Source organism: Sphaerodactylus townsendi, linkage group LG17 (genome assembly GCF_021028975.2).
Source record: "Sphaerodactylus townsendi isolate TG3544 linkage group LG17, MPM_Stown_v2.3, whole genome shotgun sequence".
NCBI lineage: Eukaryota > Metazoa > Chordata > Lepidosauria > Squamata > Sphaerodactylidae > Sphaerodactylus > Sphaerodactylus townsendi.
The window spans coordinates 4,045,113-4,049,957 of NC_059441.1; the positions used below are offsets into that span (position 1 = coordinate 4,045,113).

The window sequence follows — 4,845 nt, forward strand, 5'->3', positions numbered from 1 at the left end:
CCGTACTATTTTGGAATAACATCAACCCCAACTTCTGTCCAAATGACCTGACAACGCGACACAATCCTAGACTCAGAAGAGCGCTCATGCAAGCCAGAACAAACGCTCGACCCTCAGCAGTCTCATCCAGCAGATATCAGCGAATTGCGTAGTCAGAGAGACTCTGCACTGGCGGATACGGGATCTCGGATTCCCTCTGCCTGTGGGGCCTTTTATCTATCATGTATTCATGCAATTGTTCCCGATGTATGTAACTCTTTCTGACTATGCCAATAAAGGCTTATGTATGTATGTATGTATGTATGTATGTATGTATGTGTATGTATGTATGTATGTATGTATGTATGTATGTATGTATGTATGTATGTATGTATGTATGTGTGTGTGTGTGTGTGTGTGTGTGTGTATGTATGTATGTATGTATGTATGTATGTATGTATGTATGTATGTATGTATGTTTGTATGTGTATGTGTGTATGTATGTATGTATGTTTGTATGTATGTATGTATGTGTATGTGTGTATGTATGTATGTATGTATGTATGTATGTATGTATGTTTGTTTGTATGTATGTATGTTTGTATGTATGTTTGTGTGTGTGTGTATGTATGTATGTATGTATGTATGTATGTATGTATGTATGTATGTATGTATGTATGTATGTATGTATGTATGTATGATTCCCTCTCTCATATCCTGTGGGTCTGTCAACTGCATAAAGTTTTTAGGGAGAAATATATTTACCACTGTAGCACCATTTTGCCAAAGACGAGCTTCTTCTATTCTTATTAATGGACCGAAATTCAACTGTTACTTTTGAAGCGGCAACATTTGTATTAGCGGTCTCTGATCAACGGTTATGTCGCCTTGCTAATAATGCCGAGTAAAGACTATGATTAATGTCTAACAGATTCTTTGATGGGCTAAGCATTATATCCAAGGTAATCATTTTAACTATGTCATTAAAGGTTGTCTTGTAAATGTCCAAGTCTGCTCTTGAAGGGGTCGGGAAATTCCAGGCGATCGGAGGAGGAGGAGAAGGAGAAGGAGAAGGAGAAGGAGAAGGAGAAGAAGAAGAAGAAGAAGAAGAAGAAGAAGAAGAAGAAGAAGAAGAAGAAGAAGAAGAAGAGTTGGATTTATGTCCCCCCTTTCTCTCCTGCAAAGAGACTCAAAGGGGCTTACAATCTCCTTTCCCTTCCCCCCTCGCAACAAACACCCTGTGAGGTAGGTGGGGTTGAGAGAGCTCCGAAGAACTGTGACTAGCCCAAGGTCACCCAGCTGGCGTGTGTGGGAGTGCACAGGCTAATCTGAATTCCCCAGATAAGCCTCCACAGCTCAGGCGGCAGAGCGGGGAATCCAACCCGGTTCCTCCAGATTAGAGTGCACCTGCTCTTAACCACTACGCCCCTGCTGCGTGGCCTGGGGATGGAGCGTGTTCAGCAGGGTCTAATGCCGGGTATAGTCCACCTTCTAGAGCAGCCACTCGCTTTAGGAAAACTGGACTCTGTCATGTGGAGATTACTCATAATCCTGGGAGATTTCTAGGCCCCGTCTGGAGGTGGGCTCTCTTATTCCCACCCCATGCAAATGTGTGCACCCTCTTGAGAACCCAGACATACCTATTCCACCAATGGACACAACCTGTTCAACTTCATCCTCCCCTCCCACAATTTTTTAAAAGTGCAAATTTGTCTTCACCTTGCAACTCAGAAACCAAACATCAGACTCACGCAGGCATTGCCCTTCTACGCCCACAACTGGCCATCCAGAAAGCGACGAGAACTGAATATTCATTCCAGCTCTGCTGGTGGATGTCTGTGCGACACCCTCCCCCTCCCCCACCCCACCCCACCCCCCACCCCCATTCCAATGTTACTTTGCTTCTGGAATGTGACTTTGGCAGCAGATGAAGCCACCCTCGGATATGCAAAAGTTTGCAACCGCGATGCATTTTGCAATGACCTCTGCCACCTAGTGGCGTTACAGAGGTGGAGGAAGCTCTCAGTGTAGCTGTGAAATATTGCTTTGCCTAGAAGAAGAAAAAGAGTTTGGATTTATATCCCCCCTTTCTCTCCTGTAGGAGACTCAAAGGGGCTGACAATCTCCTTGCCCTTCCCCCCTTACAACAAACACCCTGTGAGGTGGGTGGGGCTGAGAGAGCTCCGAGAAGCTGTGACTAGCCCAAGGTCACCCAGCTGGCGTGTGTGGGAGTGCACAGGCTAATCTGAATTCCCCACATAAGCCTCCACAGCTCAGGTGGCAGAGCTGGGAATCAAACCCGGTTCCTCCAGATTAGATACACGAGCTCTTAACCTCTTACGCCACTGCTGCCTAGACATAACACTGGGCTCTACCTGTTGGCTGGCAGACTGGCCCTTTCAACCTCGCTTCCACCTGATCTCCCTCCCTCTATCCCAGCTTCCTGATAGACTTGAGTGACTTCTGTCTGATATTTTCAGAGGTAGCCACATTGGTCAGTAGTAGAACGACTTGGTTATCCAGTAGCACCTTGGAGGCCAACATGATTTTGGGGGCATGAGCGTTCGAAAGTCAAAGTTCCCTTTGTCAGACAGCCACGTTGAGCTGCAGTCAAACAGGTAGATTTGACATAGGTGTCAAACTCGCGGCCCTCCAGATGTTATGGACTACAGTTCCCATTATCCCCTGCCAGCATCAGGCTGTAGTCCATAATATCTGGAGGGCCGCGAGTTTATATATCCTCGTTTATCCTCGTTTCTTCCAGATAGGCAGATGGTACTTTGAATCGTTTTGTGAGCTGACTGTCTACTAGATTTGCTTTTTATAAATTGGCTCACTGCCTCTAACGAAAGAAAGAGGACAAAAAGAATAGTAACTATTCCCACTGGAGCAGTTTGCCGGATCCGTCAGTAGAGACACAAAGCCCCGTGGGCCACCCTGCGCGTTCGTGCTTTACTTTAATCAAAGCAATGCAGGGCGCGAATGCAGGGCGCGAACACAGAAAAATAAGACATCCCCTGAAAATAAGACATAGCGCATCTTTGGGAGCAAAAATTAATATAAGGCACTGTCTTATTTTCGGGGAAACATGGTACCAGGGTCTGCAACCTGCGGCTCTCCAGATGTTCACGGACTACAAATCCCATCAGCCCCTGTCAGCATGGCCAATTGGGAATTGTAGCCCGTGAACATCTGGAGAGCCGCAGGTTGCAGTCTGTGCGCCGCTCTGAGCCCAACTTTGGTCGGGGAGGGCTGGATATAAATTTAATAAAACCTCAGGCCCCACCTGAAGTTTGGTAACCCTCAGAAGTGCCCCCCCTCCCTGTGATCAAGCACGCCCTTTCGCCCAGACACTTTCAACCTGCTTCCAACAAAGTACAACTGGATTTTAATATGTGAAACAGCAACACTTGCAAAAGATGAGGAGTTGGTTTTTAGACTCCACTTTTCTCTACTTTTAAGGAGTCCCCAAGCGGCTTACAACAGACACCTTGTGAGGTGGGCGGGGCTTGGAGAGTTGTGAGGGAACCTGTGACTAGCCCAAGGTCACCCAGCAGGCTTCATGTGTAGGAGTGGGGAAAATACACCTGGTTCACGCAGCCAGATTTTTCAACTCTTAACCACACTGGCCCTCTTGGAAGTGGCTTCATGCATGAAAAAGTTGTTTTGGAAGCACAACTGCTGATCAAGGAGAGATGGTATGTGCACCGTAGGCATAGCTGCTACAGGGTGTGAGGGGGCCCCATCCCCACCTCAAAAAAGGCCCCGACTGGGGAAAAAGGGAAAACCCCAAGAACTGAAACTCAAGTAGAAGAAGCAAGGCTGAAATCTACTTTTTTGACTGTCCAACCAGGGGAAAGCGCGCACGCAGTCCCCCACTACCACAAATTATGCAGTCGAGTTTCCCGCATTTGGGGAAATCGCAGGGGTCAGCACACCCGCAGTGCAATGGGTGAGCCTCGCCCTGGGAAAACCTCCTTCGTGATCAAGGTGTCTCCCCTGCCAGGTAAGTATGCTTTGCCTGCCCCCGAGCACCGTTAGCCAGCACGGCCGACTACTTTGCAAGCCACGGAGGCTGACGGGCCGCTGCTTTCCTTCACACCGCCCCCACCTCAGGATAGCGGGGCACCTGCTGACAGCAAAGAGCGAGCGACCTGGGCGAACTAACCCCACACAAAGCTCGGACCGCTGCGGCGCACCCCGCTTCCCCACAATGCCCTGCGGCACTTTATCTGCATAGGCCCCGCCTCCTTGCAGGGATCTGCAACCTGCGGCTCTCCAGATGTTCATGGACCACAATTCCCATCAGCCCCTGCCAGCATGGCCGATTGGTTGCAGACGGGGCTTTCTCTCTGGGCATCCCAGCTGAGCTGAAGCGAATGAAAGGCTTCGCATCCCAATGCTACTGTGCCAAAGTTTGACTTGTGTTGTTATACCAATAAAGGTTCTTTGTTTGTTGTTGTTGTGCCAAAGTTTACAACTGTTGTGTTGTTCTCTTTCAGACTCGGAAAGCTGGCAGCAGAACGTAAACAGTTGCCCATAGTTTAGACAATTAAGCCGAAGTTTAAAATAGGTTTGTGTTAATACTTAAGTTACTAAAATGTTTATTTGCAGGCAGCGCATTGCGGGGTTTTAGTCACGCAATCATCACTTTAAAAAAATAGCTGCTTAACGTGTTTGGGATACAGCTTGCGTGTTTTGTTTTAGGGACTAGTCTCTGCTGCAGGCTGGCGACGTTCTATGTTGGAGAGATGCAAATTAATACCAAGGAAACAGAAAATAGAGCAGCAGTGGCATAGGAGGTTAAGAGCTCGTGTATCTAATCTTAACCACCTTTGATTCCCGGCTCTGCTGCCTGAGCTGTGG

General features: G+C 47.9%; 1 non-coding gene across 1 annotated transcript; it reads right to left on the reverse strand.

Annotated features, from left to right (window-relative positions):
- Positions 1-3,829: 3,829 nt before the first annotated feature.
- On the reverse strand, positions 3,830-3,993 carry LOC125424779. The gene has a single exon (XR_007243281.1). It is a non-coding gene; the product is annotated as a U1 spliceosomal RNA (small nuclear RNA).
- Positions 3,994-4,845: the final 852 nt, after the last annotated feature.